Here is a 21994-nt window from a genome sequence, read left to right on the forward strand (position 1 = left end):
AGTTAAGTGGTTAAATTCTCTGTAGGCACTTCAGCATTATGACTCTTCTGTATTATAAACACTAGAAACAAGAAAAATATCTACCTTTATCAAGCTTAATGAACAGTTAAGTTTGTAATCACTGGTCTGCTGCTGAGGCTTCTGTGCCTGAAACTAGATTAACTCTCCAAGTTTCATAGTCATCTGTTTAGACGTGCTCAGCTAAACTGAGTAGATACATCAAATGTTGCTTTCACATTGTCCTTTGAGAGCAATTTGTTAGACCTCAAGCAGCTGGGGTCCAGATTGGAAAGAAGATGCCTACAGCAACCAAGTGTGTCATTAAATATCACCAGCTTCACAGAATGTGTTAAAGGGAGCTGGCATGCAAGATATGCAAGGGACATAGGGATTCAATCATACACTGTGCAGTTTCAGACAACCCAACTGGAAAGAAAGAAAGAAAGAAGCGACATTTGTGCTATTATCTAGGAATGACTGAAAATGCTTTGAAGTCAATGGAAAGATTTTCACTGAATTCCGGAGCTCTGAATCAGGTCCTGGATAGTCTTATACAGAATGACAGGGAACTTTCATCTTCAGGATTTTATTTCAAGGGACATGGCATTAAATGGCCTTGACTAGTTGTAAAGGCCAGTGTACCTTTAAAAATGAAACGGAAAATGTTTGGAGCTTCATGGCACTTCACTGTCTAGACACTTATACTGAGATGTATACATCTAAACTTCTATATAACTAAGACATGGAGAGAAAACAAGCTTAAAGGGTTAGGCTTAAGAAATGCAAACACCCTAGAAGTCTGGGGACACTGCAGCTACGAAAGATAGGACAAGGGGAGAACAGCACTGCCCCAGTATTGCTCCTTCCACACCTTTCAGCTCAGTGTCGTCCATGCACTTGACGCCTCAACAAAATGTGTCATTTAATGATGCACGTAGGCTTAGGGTTACACTTAGGGTTAGGCTTGAGAAAACAACAAAGCCTAGAGCTCCAGGGACATTGCAATTACAAAAGGCATCCAAACAGGAGCACTCCATGTCATGTCCTTATATTTGATTACAACCACTTCTTTTCAGATTTTATTTTTGTGTTTCTCTCAAACAAATTTCTTTTCATTGTAAGTCCATCCCAGTCAGTTTGTTTCATTTTTTTCTCTTTTAGATTTCACGTCCTTTCACAAAATGAAATTATTTATTTCGTGAAAGGAAATGAAATCTTGTGATTTCAATGAGGATCAATTCAGCATGGTTCAGCCCATTTCCCTGCACTTCATGTCATCCCATTCCTTTTTATTGTTTTCACTTTGGATTTTTTCTTGTTGTTGTTGTTTATTTTAGGTATTTTTAGTAGTTCATTTAATCAATTTCTTCTCCAGTTCTCTTTATTTCACTTAATTCCCTGATTTCGGGATTTCAATGAATATAATTTTGGCAAGGTTTGGTCCATTTCACTGCAAAAAAAGAACATCCCACTGCCCAAAGCTTGCTTCCTCCACACCTTTCTTCTTGGCACAACCCATGTGTTGGTCACCTCAGCAAAAGGCTGCTTTTACTGCTCTGCTTAGGGTTAGGCTTGAAAAAACCAGAAAGCCCAGAGTTCCAGGGATGCTGCAACTACAAAAGGCATGCCAAGGGAGCATAGCACCGCCCCAACATTGCTCCCATACCCATGTTTGTTCACAGACGTTTGTTCTTATGCAAATCTATGCAAACCCAACCATTCCACAAACATACGTAGTATCATATATGTATATACATTTACAGGTGTGGGCCTTGCCATCTGAGTAATAACTTTTGTTCCTGTTGTGTGGAATTGCCCAATTTGTCAATAATGATTTCTAATGACACCCCTATAACCAAACCCAACAGGCAGACACTCAGCTGGTGTTCATTGGCACAATTCCACTTGCCTTCAAAGCCCTTAAAATTTTCAGGCGCAGGCACAGCAGGCATGTAGAGAGGGGGTTTACTGTCATGTTCTCTCATGTGGTATCATTTGTGTATGCACCCCAAACTCTGTTGCTGACACACTGGAAACTCATGTGTAATTTACAGGCTTCTCTCAAACTTAGGTCTTTTCCTTAGCCTACATATTCCCATGGCTCCCTTGGTGAATAATGTACTTTAGATAGTTTTCCCCATATGTACTGGTTCTTATCTTTTCCCAACTAGGATTTCATTTTGTCACCCAGTTACCTACTCTCTGATTCTTGAGCTTTCTCTATTCCCATCAACCTGCGTGGTACCCTTATGCCTGCAGACATGATAAACTTGAGCCTCACTCTCTTACCCAAAAATCTAGAAAATATCAACATTATTGTTCAGTGCGCAATGTGTTCTGCAAAATTCTGGAGAGCTGTAGATTGTAAGCCGGTTTTCGGGCAGTTTTCAGATTGCCTGTTATTGACAAAGCATTTTAAATTGCTACTAAAGCCAAAGGTCCGAGTCCAGAGTTACAACATGATTGACATAATCCTAAAAAAGAGACAGGACAAAGCAGCTTAGCACTGTGAAACCTTAGCAGCAAAGCGCTCTTAGCACTTCCCAGTCTGCCTGCCTGAAAGTGCCTCCTAAAAGCTAAAACTGCTTGAAGGCTGCTCTGATTCCTCTCACTGACCTCAGGCAGGTGGAATCCAGATGAGGTGAGGACAGGAAGAATGTGAAAGTGACATGCTTGCATTGGTGACCGGGAGAAGGGAGAAAGTAGGAGGCAGTGTGGCTGGCTTCCTGCAGTGCAGGACAGGAGCAGGGGGTACTCAGGGGGGCATGTAAGGCACATTTGAATCTGGCCCTGTGTTAAAGCTCTCATGTCATATTTGCTCCACCTACTGCCCTCACTCTTCCCATTCATCTCACACATTACTGAAATCTATTTTAAAAGCTTCTGTCTGACAAAGTCTACTTTCTCTTCATGTTTCCATACTGTAGATCTTAGTGCTACTTATCCTTTGACAGGTGAGCTCAGATGCACAGCATCAAGGCTCAAAGACAGCACTGGATTTAGGCAGCCAAATGATGTATATGCTGTGGGCAAGCAGCTGCAGCAGAAGGCAAGATCAGAAGCGCAGAAAGTTTGCCAGGAGCCCATCCTAAAGTGGCACAGGTTGTAAGGTGGCACACTCCTAACTGCAAAACATGGCTAGAGCTTTTCTCCCAGTGAGAGTTAGTTTGTCTGGACTATAAAATCGCAGATGTTGTGATGCTGCACCACAAATGACTGGCACATAGGACTTATGAGTAAATATTTTTAAATAGAATAGGAATTAGACACAATACTTTCTTTTCTTTTAATAGCATTATAATTGCTTTTCTCAGGTTTTCCAGATTAGTTTCTGCTGTTATCAATCATGCATAGTCAATAAAAACTGCCTATTCAAATGGAATGGGAACTTGCCTGCAAAAAAACCATAGCCTGCGCCTATCCTAAATATTAATCAACAGCCAAGCCCAGACACTAGAACTGGTGATCTGACATCTCCCAGTTAAAGCACTGCAACTGCCTCTTGGTTCAAACTTAATGTAGAAACCCATAAAGGACAAAAAGATGAAGGGACAACGAAATGTACAGGAAGGTTGTAAAGTTCCTGTGGGTAGGGAGGAGCATTGCAGAGAGCTGTGTGGAAGGCAGGGGCAAGACAGAGGTTCCCAAATGCAGCAGAAAGGGCAGAAGAGTCATCAAAGCATGGGGGACAAAACTGGGAAGGTCAAGCACATGAGATCGAGACAGGGCAAACCCTTGTGGCATCATTATATTGTGTAAGGGACCACATAGCAAGTTGAGGCCAAGCTGCACTTGGAATTTCAATGTTCCTTGGCTCTTGCTTTTACAGCCATTGCAGAGCTAAGCCCTGAGTCAATATGTCTTGCAATCAACTCTTCTTGTACCACTGCACAGTACATTGCCTTTTATTGGATTGTGTTTCCTGGTGAGCACATCTGAAATATCCATGAATAAAAACTGAAGTCACTAACTCCCAGTAACAGGATCCACATTTCCCTATAATCTCATTCAGTTCCTGATACTGTCTAGATATGTGGTTTCTTCTACAATGAGAGTGAATACATTTACAAATTTAACAAATTGATGCTCAGGAGCCTCTTGTTGAATGTTCAGCTGAGCAGCCTTTGGAAAGTGTCACACACAGTCACCTTCTCTCCCACCTCCCATTTCAGAGGTGCAGTGTCCTCCCAAAGGCTTTTTGTGCCCAGATATCCAATCCAAGGTTTTTCATGCTGTTTTTCCTATCCTGTGGTTTTAAAGGAACAGGGTAGGACAGGACATTCCCCCCCACCCCCCTCTCAAATTTTAATTCAAGATAACTGAAATGCTTTCTTTAGGCACTTTCTCTAGGCAATGATTCACTTTCAAGCTGAAATATTTGATTTCATTAATGCAAACTTGCTGCTGTGTATTTTATTAAAAGGTATAAAAGGGTGAAGCGAATTACTATGCACTTTTAAAAATACTGTATTAAATAGAACAGTCTAATACTAGAAATTTCCCAATGAACTTATTAAAAACATTATGGCAAATGATACCAATAAAACTAATGAGGCCATTCACACTTTTATATAGTGGAATTGGAATTAAGAAGCCAGCCTAGGAAATAGTTTTAGCTAGCTCAAATCATACATAAGTATGGATCTAATCATACATAAATATTTTATTACTAAAATAACATAAAAAATTCTAAATAGTGTTTAGAAAAACAGGAAATAATATATTATGTAAATACATTTCTGATCATGAAGATAGGGAAGATAGCATTCATATTAAAAAAAAGAAGAAAAAAAAATCTAATAAATACAGGGTGTATGAAACATAAGCAAAAGCTGTGAATGAGTAACCTCAGCTGTGGGACTGTGTATTCTGTTCCTGGATCCCTGACAGGAAGTTTCTGCTGTGATCTCTGCTCCCCCTCTCTTTCTGCCTTTTATGGGCACCCCCATGTTCACTCATGCTCTTTATCTTCTTTCCTTACCTGTCCTACCTCTTTTTCCTACACAGCACTCTGTGGATCTCCACCACAATTTTCTATTACCTCCTTCTCTTCCTGACCACTGTTTTTTATTTCTCTCTCCCTGTCCATGATTCCCATTCAGGCTATTCATACCCTGCACCATCTGATTCTCCCACCTTACTGCAGCTCCCTTTCTTCTCTCCCACCTTTTATTTCCTCAGGGATTCCTACCCCCTTTCTAGGACACTCCTGTTTTGCAGCTGCCTGAGCACTGCAATTTCTCACAACGTTCTGCCTTTGCACTCACAGTTTTCTCTGTGGGCCCACCAATAAAGACTGGGATCTTCCATGTCTGGCTCCTACCTGAGCTATGTCCATCCATCACTTCTCTCCACTTTTCCTCACTCTTATCTTTTGTTTCCTGAAGTCATCTTTGGTGACAGGTACTCTGCAAGGAGCCAGTTTCTTTTGTTTTTCTTCTTTATTCAGTCCTCATGGCCTTTCATCATGGTTTGGGGCTGGTATTGACCTGCTGAACCCTTGATCTCTTTCCCACACCTATTAATCAAGCTGCAAGAGGAACTGTCAAGAACCAAGGCAAGTATGAAGTCCAGTCTCCCCCAGATCTAGGAGATATTTCGGGATGTTTTGCCATGTGGGTTCACAACATGGCTTTGCTGTGGATGGATAGATGGATGGATGAGTTACCTGTGGTGGTGGAAATCTACAGTTTAAATAAATAAATAAATACAATTCTCTTGTACAGAATGCCATTTCTGTATCTTAACTGCAACACTGGTTGCATCATCCTATGACTGTTCAATGCTGTTCTGCACAAGGGCACAAACAGATCCTGTGAAAGTGAATACAAAACGTCACTGGAAAAACAACTCATAGTTCAATGAAACTTACATTTCTGTATTCCCAAATCTCAGTGTGCCAGATATCCTCTAAGTGCAATACAGGCAAAAGAAAATTGATTAATTGATTCTTATTGGCAGAATCCCCATCCACAGATTGAAATTCCTGCATAAATGGTAAAACAGATCTCTTGGAAAAAGACAGAGAGATTGATTTAGCAATTGGGAACTGAGAAAGAGGGGAAGAAACTTCCTCTTGAGGGAAGAAAACTGGGAAACACATCTAAAACTGCATTGGAAAACTGTTCTCCACAGGTACCAAAGTGAAAATCAGTCAGATGTCCCACCTGCTTCCTTCCTCCGACCTCTCCCCCATCAAGGACGACAAGGCAGGCATCCTTACAGCAATTAAACTTAGGCAAACAAAACAAATTGGAGGGGTTACGAGTGTGTTACCCAAGTGTAAGAACAGGCTTCTTGCATCAGCATTTAGTGAGCCAGCATGTGAGAATGATAGATGGAGAGTCTGGGGGAAGGGAGATAAGGAAGTGTCCTCACTGTTGAAGCCCCCATTGAGTTTGATTGGAATATGTGAGTGAGAGACTTGCAAGGAATATGGAGTTGATTATCAAAACATGGCAGGGAAACAGATGTTGCCTGCTTTGGAGACTCTCCTTGCACATTCAACACAATGGAAAGGGCTCAGATAATAAAACAGAGAGGATCCCAGCAAGAAATATAGTGTGCTGACACTTTTATGACCTGAGATGCTTACAAAATACAGAAATGGCGTTTTGTTTGCTTTCCATGCGCAGCTTGATATCACATGCTCAGCTCTCTCTGCTGCCACTTGGAGTCAGGAAGGACGATATATTTTCTTTTCCAGATAAACCTAGTGATTCTAGTCAGGTGCAGAAAGCAAATAAATTACATAAGAAGACTTTCTGTATCTATTAATCAAATGGCTTGTCATTTTCCAGGCCTTGATCCACATGAAAGAAAGTGAGGAGGGGAGAAGGAGGTAGGAATAAAGGAGGATGTGGAAGGGAGCAGAAAGAAAATTCTTGCTGAAGCTGCTTGAGAGGTGTCTCATAGCATGAAGGACCACAGCTTAGACAAATGTATTGAAAAAGAACTCCCTGCCTCCTCCTTTTGAAGTTTTTCCTCTTCTAGCCAAGGGGGCGGGGTCCAAAAGGAGAAATGTACGAACCAGGAATATTCCATTATGCTTTTGGGGAAGTTATTTCCGTATTTCCTTCTTCTTTTGAATGCTGAGAGGGGAAAAAACCCTCCTGTTGTAAAAAGGGGCCACACTAACATTCTTGGAAGTTCCTTTCCAGCATATAGCCAAGTATTTGTGTACTATAGCAATAGGGTTGGCTACTTACACAGACAAAGAAGGAGAGGAATTTTCAGTGCAGAGCACAATAATTCTAATATCAAGTAGAGAGATATGATGGACTCAATAGTTTGCATGAGAAACTGGCTCTATTTCCCTCTCGGAAACTGACCTCACATGTAATATTAAAACAAGGCTCAGAAGAATCTTATTAAGGCAGATACATTTACCTTCTTCCTTAGATCATCCTGAATGTAAATCAATGAATATTTATAGTATTTTTGAGATCTTCCAAGAACACAAGCTAGAAAAGCATAAGATTACTGTATGGAGGGACTGAATTATTGCTGCAGACCAAACATGAATCAGAATAACATCCCACGTGGAAAACTGTCAGGAAAGTTCTTGAACCAGGAACCTGGTTCATGGCCAAAGAGTAAATCTGATTCTGTCTGAATCAGCTGCCTAAGAAAATCTGTCTACACACTGCTAGATAATCATGTAGTGACAATATGGGCAAAGCAATTTTTAGCTCCGAGGTTTCTTACTAAGGCTAACCTCAGCTTAGGGAAGCTGGTCTCTCTAGGCTCCCTCTACCATCTTTGACAAGAGGATGGCTTTTCCCAGAGACATCTTGGAGGACTGGAGATCAGGCACTTCTGCATTTCTTCCTGGAGTTGCCTACACAACTGTGTGTCTCTCATTTTTCTAATTTCTACAGAGAAATAGGCAGCTGAAGAGTTTATACCCACAGCTAAAGTATTGCGATTGAAGCAATGATTCTAGTTCTGGCGTCCACACTCATGACACAATGGTCAAAATTGGAATGGATTCAAAAAAAATCCAGAAAATAATTTAATGACTAATATGAGGTCAGGAATATCTGCTGTATAGTGGGAAAGGAAGAAATGCAAACCTACCTTATCCAATAGAGGTTTTGAGATGAGATTGGAACCTTAACAACAAATACATATGTGGGGAAGAGGTATCTAATAAGAAAGAGCTCTTTAGTTTAGCAAGAAAAGACTATGAGAGTTACAAATCTGGGTTGGGAAGGATTTCTAATTAAACAATGAAATCACCTATGGGGAGACGTGAGGTATTTTTCATTACAAAAATGCCTTACATCAAAACTGAAAAGATTTGCAAAGGATATGCTATAACTCAACCACAGGCTACTAAAGTCACTGAAAAAAATTTCTAAACCCTTTAGGTTTACAACTTTGATCTTAAATCCTGTAGAGGCCTACAGTTTTTTGTAACTCTGCCAATAACCTCTTAACTTGTTGGCAGCCTCTGTGCTAGGTAACATTCAAGGTCAACCAAAGATGATTCTGTAATTTTTACTCCTACTTTAACATATGTTGTCAGGCAGACAATGGGAACACCGAAAATACTGGATAACAAACATTTGTCCTGCATATCCCTGTTGAAAGTGAGTCCAGAAAACAGCCAAGTCTTTCATAATTAATGGCAACACAGTAAAGTTTCTTAACTGGATATCCACACTCCTCAGACAGAGAATTTGTCTCTAGATTTACATTGTGACTTGCTACATCTATGCCTTCTGTGGGTCCTGATAGATGTAACAGAATACCAACCACAAAACTTTTTGCTCATATGAGTTTCTTGTACATGTATTTGTTTATTTAGTTTTAATTAAGTGCTGTACTCATTTCCATTACATTTCCTGTTCTGGAGACATCCAATTGTTTAATTAATAAGCCCCTCATGTAACATTTTTCCTGCCTTAGGAAGGTTTTCCTGAAGTACTCACTTTAGTATAATAACTGTCTTTCCCCCAGCACTCTGGCCATGTTCTTGAGTTTCCTGCATGGAGCATTCCCTTTCTTTGTTCAGGCAATTACTGGTAGGTCTTGAAGTGCCAAATGTAATTAAAAATGACAACTAATATATTCACTGTGGGTCTCAGGAAGGTTTTCAATCCATATATATTCATTTTTCCAGTAATCTCAGCTTCTTAGTCAATTTTGCTGCCATTTTCTGTCTAGCTCCATGGTATTCTAATTGTTTTTCAATTAACTAACAAGTTCTGCGATAGACAGATGCATAATTTGCAGCTTAAAAAAATCACGTTGGAAAAACATGTGTAGAATTTAGAGACAAAATATTTGACAGGGCAGCATCACAATGTGAATATGCTATGAGAGTGAGAATCAGATTTCAGGGCTAACCATATACACCCTGTATATTCCTGCTGGTTTAGTCTGTGATTATCTGTGTTTTGCTCTTTTGGTTATCAGTGGTTTGCAACAGCAAATAGCATTGAGGGTGCTACAGATGATTACATTCTGTTGTGTTCCCATTTTGCCTGCTGGTTGTCCGTAATGGAACCATCACACATCTGCAGTGTGTAAGTGGTGGGCTGGGACACATCCATTCAGAGGTGTATTTACAATGGCTGGAAATCCTGCCACAAAATAATGCCCAGGTGGGAGGTCTGTGAGAACATATAGGGAATTGCCAGCATCAGGTCTGTGTCTGCAGTGTCTACACACCTCCTCAAGCTTCAAAACCAGCACAACCACCTGGAAGAAGCAAGTCATATCACCAAATATAAATTTCATTTCTCCATGTGGCAGGGATATCCACCATACTGGACACAACTGTTTATACCATGCTTTCTTTCATTTTATTTGTTTTATACAGTAGGCACCCTATGCTGCCTAGGCATACCCCACCAAAATAATAAAACAAAAATATTTTTCTCCACATTTTATCCTCACTTTCTCTCCTTCTTCCACTTCAGAACCACAGGATGTTTATTCATTCTATGTGAATTGTGTTTTCCCAACAAATGAGGCTAGCTTGATTTCCTGTCATCTTTTTGCCTTGTAGGTTTTACTAGAATGTAAAGACAAAACAAATTATCTAAAACATTTCTCCCTACACCAGTCCCAATACCCAACCTTTCCATGTGCTCAAAGACTTGATTTAAAGTCTCCAACTACTGGAAATTCCACCATATGCCTAAGTAAGTTCCTTCAGTAGTTAACTGACTCCACAGCCATGCACATGTTTCATACCCAATCTCAATTGGATCAGATTTGGCTTTCAAACACCAGGCCTCTTGTGCCAGAGTTGCAAAATGTCATACAACATACATTCCTTAAAATACATGCCCTATTGATTTATAAAAACTAAATGCTATTATTGCGGCTCAACTTAAGCTAATCCCTTGGAAGGGTTAGCACCTCTGCTCTATATATGGATGTTGATGCCTTATTACAAAATGCTTACAGAAATTTTTATGGAACACTCATATTTCTAGAGGAAAGCTTCATAAATTTGGAGTGTGATTGGACCAGTGCACCTCTGGCTGTCAGAGGTGTGTGTCTTCCACAGACGGCTGGCAATATTGTTGGTGATTCTGAAATTATCTTGACTGGATCCAGGATTAAGGAATCTTTAACTTTTTTTGGGTTTTCTTTTCTGGTAGCTAATACATATGACACCTTTCCCAGCAGGATTGCAGAGGCCTGAAACCTGCCCATTGTTGCAGTAAATGGACTCACCAGTTCACATCATCCATAAACCAATGAAATCCACAAAAGCACCAGATTCCCACACAAAGGATGCAACTTATGCATCCAACACCCAGAATTTATACACCTCCACACTCCTCATATAATGTGCATTCTCAGATCAGCATTTTTCTCCTCTCAAGGCAACTAGTGATATCTGTACCCAGGCCCCCTGCTGGACAACTACATGGAATGGGATTAACTCTTTCTGAGGTATCATTCTGATCATGGAGCATGATCTAACACATTTCAAAAGTGCTTAATTCCTGTTTCTTTGTAGGTTTAAAAACAGGTTCTATCTGGTGTTCAAGATACCTCTGACAAAGACATTTCAATGTTTTAGAATGAGACTGCATCTTGATGGAAAGATTTCATTTGAAGTCCTGTTCACCACAGAATTGTAGGAAGTTAGGTTTGGAAAGGAAACTCAACGATTTCAAACATTTCATACGAACTTCAGTGACATGGTCTTCTTTGAAGCAAAAAAACATCATCCTGGTTAATTTATATGAGTGGAAGTTAACTGTCATGAAATTATTGAAAGTATGTTGATGGGCAAAAGATACCCAGTGAAAGACAGATAAAAGCAAAAGGAAATTGATGACTGGAAACTGAAGAAGATCATCTCAGAGAATAAATTAGATAATATTCTTGTCCATGAAGCCACTTACCCAAGAAACACTTAATCAGCTGACATTTTCAAATAAAAAATTGAATGTATTTCTAACAGCTAATTTAGAGATAAAGCAGAAGACACCATTCTATTGACAGAACCACCAATCCTTGGCCTATCTTACAGAAAAGCCTACACTACAAATATTGTAGAGGTTACTCTGGGCTTTAAAATATCTGGGAATATCATTAGTGTCCTGTGTTTACAGGGGTTTAGTTTTTATTTTACCTCTTCTGTTTTTAATAGGCTGATCTTCAGCTTTTAACCTCATGCATCTTCTTTATGTGTAGAAGTGTCTCTCTTTTTGTGTTGAGCAGCCTCCTTCCTTCTGTGTACAGTGCATCATCATCATGTCCCTTTTTAAAAATACTGAACCAGGCAGAGAGCAAAATATCGTTCTTTTTAGCTCACTGAGATGATGACATTTTCCTCTCACATAGCTCTCCCAGTAAGTGATCCTCCTTTGACTGAAAAGGGAAAACAAACTTTCAGAGAGCCTGCTTCTCACCAGCTGGCAGATCCCCACTGAAAGCTGGCCTGGAAAGCTCACTGTGACTTCCTTGAGCTGCAGAAGGATGGGTGGATGTGGGAGTGCTGAATGAATGAGGGTGTGCATCGTATGCTCAGAGAACGTGGAGCGCGATCATGCGTATGGGGATGATGTCTCTATTAATGCCTGAGTGGGTGAGACATTAAACAAACTAAAGGTCACTGCCTGGGACCTTGCAGCATCAGTGAAATGAATGTGTGGGTGCTGTAAGTGGCAATCAAGAACCATGTCTTCACAGAAAGACCTGTAATTTTTAGAATGTGTAAATTTTAGAATGTGGACACATTGACATGCTTTACATCCCTGATCAAGGTAGAAATGGATGGCTCTTCACTGACTAAGGAGCTCTTAAAAAAATAAGAGTATTCTTTCTTCCCATCCACCTTTTCCCTAATAGTTTCTCCACATAAGTTTCAAATAGAAAGCATGTGAGAGGAAGAGCTTTTCTGACCGGGTGAGAAATGTGACATCCAAGTTTCATTCTGTTTCTCTCAAAGCTTAGGTAAACAGTCTGCAATTACCCCAACTAACACCTCTGGGAAGCCAGAGCTAAGGTTGCATATGTTGCCTGTAATTTAGGAACTTGATAAAAATATGGATAATGTTGCCTAAATAAAACAAATCTGGATTATAAGAAATGGGAGGTAAGATTAGAGATAAGAATATGCTGCAAAGGACAGAAATGCAGAACCAGCAGGGAATGTAGAGTTCTCTGGAGTACACCTTTGAATATTGTGTATCTACGCAGGAGATCATAGCACCTGTTAAATTTAATATATATTAAATATTGTCATATCTTATATATCTGAGCATACCTTCATATTTTGCTGGCAGCCCACAATTCCCAGATTTCAGTTTATGTTACTGAAAGTATGTATTCAATTCTCAATGAAAAGCTGATTTAAAGGGCACTACTGGGAATTGTAAGGAGATTAAATTGTTTTAATATTTTCAGTACATGGAAGGGGGAGTTTAAATGGGAATCTGGGAATCTTTGTTCCTTTTGTGAGCTGTAAAGGTCAGGATTTTGCCATAGATACAAGAGCTGGAAGAGAGTTTTTGGTTATGTAGATGTCCACATGTCCTGGGTGGGAGCTTAAGATGTTCTTAAATCACATACAGTGGACATTGATGGCTCATCTTATTAATGTACATAGGGATTGTAGATCTGTGTGGGTTGTTTCCATTACTGAAAATGGAAGACATGCAACAAGAGGAAAACAGCCTACAGATTGCTGACACCTTGACCTCACTGAGGTTTTAGATTTGTACATTACCTCACTGAATTTCCATTAAGCCTACTTACTTTAAACTCTAGTCTTTTACTATTATTTTTCATTCTTCAGACATGAATGGTATTTTCTTAATTTTAATTTAATTTAGACTGTTGGAGTGCTCATTTTTCTGTGGAAGAAATGTCACTCCTTTCTAGAATAAAATTAATCTTATGCAAAAGGCCAGTGCAAGACCTGATTTATATACCAGGGTAGGACATGAAATCTGTGTTGGCAGCTGTGATCATGTTCTACCCTGACAGTCACACTGTTCTCCTGGCAGCACTACACCACATTGCCCATCACTGTCAACTTGTGTGTAATAAAAAATTAATGCAAGCCTTGCTTCCAGCTTTGCTCCTCCCATAGCTCAGGCCCTCATGGCAGATCATACCCGTGGCACTCATGAGTTATCCCAGGGCTCATACAAGAGAGGAGGAGGAAAAATGGAGAAAGAAAAAATGGAGAGTTTCCTTTCCACTGTTCTCACTCCCAAGATAAAAGAATGCACATTTTATAGTATTTTATGTTTTATTTTTAGCATTCTATGCACATTTCCTCTACTTCTGATAGGAACTGATTTTAGCAAGAATAAAAACCAAACTAATAGTTTGCTGCTTGCACAGGGAGACCACCTGTGATCCTCAACTACAGCAAACAAAACCCTCTCAATCTTTGAATTTATGGCACTATCATGGAAGAAATACCAAGCTCCTAGTCACCTTCTCTGTGTTTAAAACTGCTTGGGTAAATTCCCCCATATGCGCTGAGAATTCAACCTATGCTGTATCCAAAAAGGGAAGCTACAAAAATATTTGTCATAGCTGGCTGGGGTGGGCTTCTTCTTCAGGCTCATAAAAATCAGCAAGCAAAGTTCCTAAAGGCATCCATAGGTTTATTTCAACTTCAAACTTTAACCAAACTAGTTAGAGGTGACAGTCAGTGATGAGATCATCACTGAGAAAAACACTGTAAAATGGAGCTACAAAGTACATTGGTACAAATAATTAACCTATTTGCCCAGAAAAATATCATTTGGGGTTAATCAAGACATAAATCCACACTGAAAAATTTTGCAGGGGAGAGTGAGGTGGGGGGGGGACAGGAAAGAAATAATTTTGACATTTTCTTGATAAACATTTTCATTTTTCCACAAAATATTTTGTTTTGAAATTTGCCTGCAGGTAATAGTCTTAAGACTAAAAAACAATTCACTGAATTTAAATTATTTCTCTGCTTTAGTATTGAAGGAAAAAAAAGTCATCTTGAAAAAATGTTTTATTTTACTGGGAGAAAAAAATATTGTATTAGTAAAAAAAAATCAGAACTACTGAATCAGAATTCAAGCTGAAAAACCATCTATTGATAAACCATTCAAAAACCAACATTCAGTAACCATAAAAAATGCTGACATTGAAAACTATGGGCTTGGCTCAGTTTGGCCCAGGTCATTCCCTAACCCTTGGTTTCTGGAATTGAGAGGTGATGAGTAATTACATGGAAGGCTGTCCCTTGGTACACACCACAGCTCAGTCAGGGAAGGGAGAAAGACAGCCAACCAAAAAGTGCTGTCCCTTTCATTGATTTTATTCTCTGGGCCCCAAGAAGAACCTGAAAACCTAGACTGTGGGGAGAAACCCCAAGATTTAGGCAGATCTGGAATTTTCCAGCCCATGTGCTTTTGAGTCATGACATGCCAAAAAAAAAAAAGTCTAAAATAAAATCTTTTAAAGGATGCTTCAGTTTCTCTACAAGTCCAAAAATGCCTCATCCAATTTGTCTCAAATTTTCCAGAAAACTTCTGCTCTGACATGAGATCATATATATGAAATGTAAGACAGACTGGTTTGTCGTTTTGGCAAAGCTGGGGAGGAAGACAAATTGGATTGTATTTTTAAAGAGAGAATTAGGATCTCATCTTTGAATTATCACTTATTTAGGCAAGTCCTGCCTCTCATGACATTTAAATCATTAGGAATTATTAAAAGAGTAGTAAATATGTTACTGGGGACTACTTTGCGCTAGCAAAGAGATCATAAAACATGGAGGAGGAGGATGAGACAGAAGGAAAATAGGGATGCGTGGGGAAACCGCAGAGAATAAAGAGGAAGTAGTTACAAAAACTTGTGTGCATGCTGTGTGCAAGGAAGGGCTGACAGGGATCTCAGGGGACTCTGGTGGTGTAGTAGGATTTTAAGAACCATAGAGGACTGTAAAGGTCAGAAGAAAAAGAACAAAGAGATGTTGAGAGGCTGGGGAAGTGAAGACCCTCCTGAGGAAAGAGAAAGAAATAAAAAGTAATTTTCTCAGAGAGGATTTTATGGCTAGAGACATCACAAAACAGAGTGAAGGGAAAGAGAGTTTATGCCATTGTAAGAATCATACATCCATAAATATTTAAAAGTGGATGGGCTAATCACTTTTGAGGGCTTGGGACGCCCATCTTCCCATGATTTGTGCTGCAGGAAAGCTCTGGTACACCACCACCCACCTTGCTGCCAGCTCCTTCTGCACTGCAGGGAAACTACCATTGCCCCCCTGAGTGCAAACACTGCTAAAGGGAAAAGTCAACATTTAATTAGTCAAAAATTTAATTAGTAAACTCTAGTCTCAAAGTACCTTAGGAGCAGCTTATAGTATTTGAAACATTCATAAGGACAACTGGACCATACAAAACAGGGTAAGATCATCCACTTATGCTGTCAGCATGCTGAAGGTCACAACCTTAAAGAAATGAAACACTTCAAAATAAAATACAAAATTATAAAATACATTAACCAGTAATAATCTGCAAAGAAATAATTCTGTGCTAGAAACCTACCAACTCTTGTCTTATACTCCTTCGAGTGCCTCGGGATGATGGCTTTTATTACTTTTTGTCATGATTTCATTTTTCCTTTGCAAAGAAGAAATCTCTGTTACTCTTGGAAAGACATGGGAGCGAACCAGAGGTGTCATGCAGCTCCCTGCCAGAAACACATATGAAGGCAGCCTACTTTGGCAGGAGGAGGACAACTGGCCCTGCCTGCTAGCCACATATGTTTCCCGGTCTTTATTCTCCCCAGCATTACCACATGTCACAAAGTTCTTTACAGAGCCTTAAGAGGAATTGCAGGCTTCCCACCCAATCAAAAACACAGAAAACCAACGCTGCAATTAAGTACCCGTAACAAATTATGAGGCCTCAGGATGGGTTGCTGCTCTTCAGTTGACAAAATTCATTAAGACTTTTGACTTCTGCATTTTTTCTAGGGATGAGGGGGATTAGGGAGGAGGTTTGGTTTATTTTTTCCCTAATCACACTGCCTTTTGAGGGGAGAGCCAGGACTGTGGGCATTTAGGTGATGTCAACTGCTAGACAGCAGCTATATCGAGAACATGAAGTGGAAGTTTTCTACCCAGCTCCTGGCAAACCTAGGGCAGATGCTGAATGACTGCCCAAAGCAGTCCACTGAGACACAACGGGATGATCTCCATCCTTTCAGATGTGCAAGGGGACCTCTGGTACAGCCCATGTGATCGATGTGTGGGCACACATCTCATCTCACGACGTCTCTCTCAGCCTTTGTTTCCAAGGGCTGGTGTCCAGGAAAGGGCTACACTGGCTGAAAGGAAGCAGAAAGCAGAACCATAATGAACCTCCCCAATCACCAAAGCAGGCAATCACATCATGTAATCCTTTTAAAATATCTACCAGCTACATCTTAGAGTTTGTTCAGCTTCCAGTTTCCATTATTCCTACTGATGCTTTTCCTCACTCTTCCAATTCACAGCACATGTTTGCTCAGAGCCATTTGTTCTTGTGCCAGGATGGTCGCTCAGCTTATACAGCTCTTCTGTACCCTGGCTGCTCAGCCCTGGATTATGCACAGAAAATATGTGTATTTTCTTCCTGGTCTTCTGAAAATTCAGTTAAAAATGTCAAATTATCTTGGTGTCCACACATAAGACAGGTTTTCTGCTTCCAACTGTGCCAGCAAGGCACCCTCTGCAAATTTACTTCCAGTTTAGGCTTTGCCAGGCATGAACTGTGTTCTCACTGAACTCTTGTATCATGATATTAAAAGTCAACATCTGGTAGAAATGCTTCAGGACACTATAGGATGACATATGTTTTCTCCCCATTCATATCCCACTGGCAACTCACAGCCAACATGCAATCAAGTAAACCCTCAGGTTTTATCCTGCTCTGAAACAATCTTGTCCTCCCCTTTCCATGCACCAGTATTTATATCCTCTTTTTTTTCCTGTGTAAAATATGCCCTTTTTTGTACTCATGATGTCCCCAGGTCTGTGCCATCAACAAAGCCATCATTGCTTTCTTATGCTTTGTACTGAAACCATCAGATGAGATCCATCCCATCTCCATACGTGCTTCCCCTTCTCCTCCTTTCCTGAGAAAGTTTGTCCTGGGAATCATTAGATTTTGAGCACATCATGGAAAGATGTTGTCCAGCCAGGGAACTCAACCTCTAAGAGAGAGTTTGAACTACATAGCTTGTAATGCAGTACACAAAATTATTTTAATAATGAAATAGGGTTTAAAAAAATCCCCAAGAAAACATAATTCAGAGATATTGAAATGTGCTTTAGAAATGAAGATGTCAAAAAATTTATCTTCCTGGATAAAGCTTTTCAGAACTTCTACTCTGCAAGAAAGTGGATGGTCTGAGCATTTGATATGCTAAATAGTAAGGCTATTTTTAGAAAAAAGAATTGTTATTTAAATACATGTTTCTCTTCTTTACTAAAGTTCAAAATTACAGTGAATCATCCACAGTAGACTTAAAAAGATTCAACTGGGAGACAAATGGCAGTATATTCATACTCTGAATGATAAAAATGACAGTTTGCCTAGCTATGATTTCATAAACAAATGGAAAAATGTAGGCTGGATTGCAAGGTTGCCAATGAGCACAATTTGCAATAAGCAGTAAGATGTCTTTGCATTATGACCCTATTCTCTGCCATAGGAGTTTAACTTATACCTTGCTGGAGCAAATTGTGAAAAGAGCAAATGTCTGTACCTGCAGCACTCCTCTTTCTTGCTCTACTATGTAAAACTCGAGGAGTGAAGTTGGTTGTTCTCACACATCTGCCCTGGTTAGAGTGTGGCATTCCCCACTATCGTTAATCTGGTTACCTCACTGTGGGTGCAATTAAACATGATTTCATCTTGAATTTAAAATAATACAACAAAAATAATTACATGACATTATGGACATGGAGGGGGAAATTCCATTAAAAATCTTTTTCTGACTCCAACAAAATTATCAAACCTTTCTAATCTGACTTTGAAGAATTACCATGCTACGCAAAATACATCAAATTGGCTTCTGGGGGGAAAAAAGCACCAAATGTCTTTCAAATGGGCATATTGGCCCCTTTTATTTTAAATTCCCATGTTTAACTTGTTCTTTAGGACACTATGCCTACGTGAAACTGCTGTATAAATTATAGACATGATCTATGATGCAGAACAATATTTATAACATGCCTTTAAAGTTATGTAATACTGAGAACAGAAATGCAATTAAAGTGGAGAGAAGAGGAAGTTCTGCCTTTTGCAGAGTATGATGTCTCATCTTTAAACAATGCAAGATGATGGGAAATAATAAATGTTTCTGCAGAGGTGACTGGTTACTCCTCTGATGTATTGATATGGGAGGGGTTGATCTCAAATATGCATTTTTTCAAAATCAATTTTTCAAATTCATTTGGGGAAAACAATGACATTTTCATTTTCTTTGTAAGAAAACTATGTACTATCTTCCCCACATGTTCTCAGAAGACTGCAGGCAAAAAAGGGCATTTGGAAGTTATTTTCTAGTTTATAATAAATTATTTCATGTGATTCAAAAATAAAAAGCCATGTATATATGCATGGATATATTTGAGAACGAGACAGATAGTTTCTCAGAAATGGGAGCCCAGATGACAGCGACATCAAAGACTTTCTAAGGATATCAGCTGCACTAGAGAGGTCTCTTTGTTTTCCCCTAACAGTAGTAATTACAGTAGTAATTAATTACAGTAGTAATTAATCTTTTGATTTCACTTTCTTGAGATATTGGTTTTTTTTAATTTGCTTTTCATATACCAGCATAAATATTTTTCTCTCTCTAGTTCCTGTCTACCACATTGTACACCATGCAACTGTTCTTTTGTGACTGGTTAAGCACCAGAAATATAATGTAAAAGTAAATAAATGCAATGTATCTGTGTAAAACACCCATGGGATATTAGATACCAGAATCATCACTAATGACAGTTCTATTGACCAGTGTTGGCTTTCACCTTTGTTGGGTCACTCAGGCCCCTGTGCCTCTCTAGTGTGTAGCCCTAGATAACTTCTTAAAGCTCCGGCACAGTCATGCACCAGGAAAGGGCTGGTGGTAAGACAGATACTGTAAGAGACAAAAATATGAAAACTGGGGAGAAGCGAGGCATCAAGTAAACTCCATAAACCAGATATTTTGCACTGCAAGGCTTATTTTCTGTGCACACATTGATTCTTTACTGAAAGAATCCAAGTTCCTTGGGAAAGTGCCCAAATCAAATAAAATTCAACACTCAACCAGCTCTAGTATACAACAAAAAAATGAGAGGGTGAGAAAAAAGATAATACATCCAACTGCAGCAATTTGAAAGTGGTTTGTGGTCATTATTATGTCATTTTCTTGATTTTGGGGGGAGGGGCTTGATAAGTTTGGGGAATATGAATTTTGTCCTTCCCTGTTCCCTAGTCCTGATCTAGACCATTCATACACATAGATTTTAATGGCAAAATGTAGCAGAAATTTTATTCTGGTGAGTCTCTGTAAACTCATTCACAAATACACTTTCCAGAGAAAGGGCTTCAGAGATCATCATCTTCTGTATTAGATTAGAAGAATCTTGAAGGAACCTGGACTAATTTGCAAGACTGCACAGAAAGATAATTGAGATCTTGTATATTCAGGCCTATTTAACTGGAGAAAGACTATAATTAATCACAAATTCAGAGGTGAGAGATCAGCTTCTCACGTTTTAAAATTTGATTGCTGTGTTAAGACATTAAAATCTGGCAATTTCATCTCCTCAAACTCAACCATGTGCACTCTGTTGAAGCTGTTCACCATACTCAGGCATCACCAGTGGATACATCTGTATTTCTCCTCCACAGAATTATCAAAAGTGGACAGACTGCAACTTCTACAGTAATACCCCTAGAAATGTGAAGATTTCTGAGGGAGAAACTTGACAGGAGGATGTCAAACATTTGCTTTTTAAAAGCCTATCACTGAGAAAAAGGACAAACTAAAGAGGGAAAGCAAGATGAGGCAAGGCAAAGCAAGGCAAGGCAAGCACTTTTAAAGCACTGACAAAAGGTTATAAATCCTAGCCACAAAGAACTCAGAAATGTCCTCTGAATTTTTTTGTTTCAGTTTTAAGAAGAATAGGTGAACAACTTAAAGAGATAAGGATTATTTTGAGTAATTGTCCATTTTCAGTAGAAAATTCTTTCTGAGTTTTAGAAAAGTGTGGATGGAAATTATTTAGCTTGTTATACTTGTAATCAGGTAAATGTCATACCTCTAGGACCAGCCACATGGGCTCATTTTGCTAGGACTCTAGTAAAATATAGGCACTTCTTTGATATCACAAATATGAAAGGAAGAAAATTTCTCATGTTGAACTTCTGTTTTTCTCATTTGGCTTTACAGAAAAAATGAAGAATTCTGAAAAATGAGCCAAACTATAGGAATCCAATCTCAGAAAAGAGACACAAAACAGGTGTGCTATGTTTCAGGATTGTAGGACATTATACTATCAATACTTCTAAGAAAACTGCAAAGCAGAAATCAGAAATAATCTTGATCAAGTGCTCCATTACTGCACTGCTCTGCTCCTGGCCACTCCGGACAAAAGGCTCCTGAACATCAATGCCAGCTCTTTTCCCTGGGAAACAAAACTCACTAGGCCAGGCTCCTAATGACAGATTCCAGGAGGCACTAGGCACTTTTAAACCAGCCCAAGTTGGTAGTGGTGCGAGCTTCGGTTTGGCAGGCATCCTCCGCAATGCGGAATTTCAGCAAGCAGCCAGCCACTCCGAGCCACAGGCCGCTGAACAAAAGAACACCAGCCCTTTTCCCTGGCAAACAAAACTCACTAGCCCAGGTTCCTGAGGGCAGATTGCAGGAGCCAACTAGCACTGTCAAAGCAGCCCGAGTTGGCAGTGGTGCCAGCTCGGCTCTGGAAGGCAAACGGCGCAATGCAGAATTTCAGCAGGCAGCCGGCCATTTTGAGACTCCGGTCCCTGAGCAACTGTTCAGGCCTTTTCCCCAGGAAACAAAACTCAGCAGCCTAGGTTCCGGGTGTCAGTTTGCAGGAGTCACTTGGCACTGTCAAACCAGCCCAAGTTGGCACTGGTGCCAGCTGGGGTCTGGGAGGCATCCTGTGCAATGCCAAACTTCAGCAGCCGGCGACTCCGGTCCACAGGTCCCTGAACAGCAACGCCAGTCCATTTCCCTGGGAATCAAAACTCATCTGTCCTGGTTCCTGTGTCAGTTTGCAGAAGCCACTTGGTCCTGTCAAACCAGCCCAAGTTGACATATGTGGCAGCTGGGGTCTGGGAGGCATCCTGCGCAAAGAGCAATTTCAGCAGCCAGCCGGACACTCGAGGCAACAGCGCACCGAACACAAACACTGGCCTTTTTCCCTGGAAAACAAAACTTGCCTGTCAAGGTTGCTGATGGCAGATTGCAGGAGCCACTCGGCACTGTCAAACAAGCCCGAGTTGGCACTGGTTCC

The 21994-nt window shown here is 39.9% G+C and overlaps 1 protein-coding gene across 1 annotated transcript in view; it reads right to left on the minus strand.

Moving 5' to 3' along the window:
* Positions 1–16076, minus strand: part of HAO2 (hydroxyacid oxidase 2) — a 40367-nt gene extending 24291 nt beyond the window's left edge. The window contains exon 1 of the mRNA XM_030953969.1: positions 16023–16076. The gene's annotated coding sequence lies outside the window, so the exon portion shown is untranslated. The remainder of the gene's footprint in view (positions 1–16022) is intronic.
* Positions 16077–21994: the final 5918 nt, after the last annotated feature.

This window comes from Camarhynchus parvulus, chromosome 1, assembly GCF_901933205.1.
Source record: "Camarhynchus parvulus chromosome 1, STF_HiC, whole genome shotgun sequence".
Taxonomy (NCBI): domain Eukaryota; kingdom Metazoa; phylum Chordata; class Aves; order Passeriformes; family Thraupidae; genus Camarhynchus; species Camarhynchus parvulus.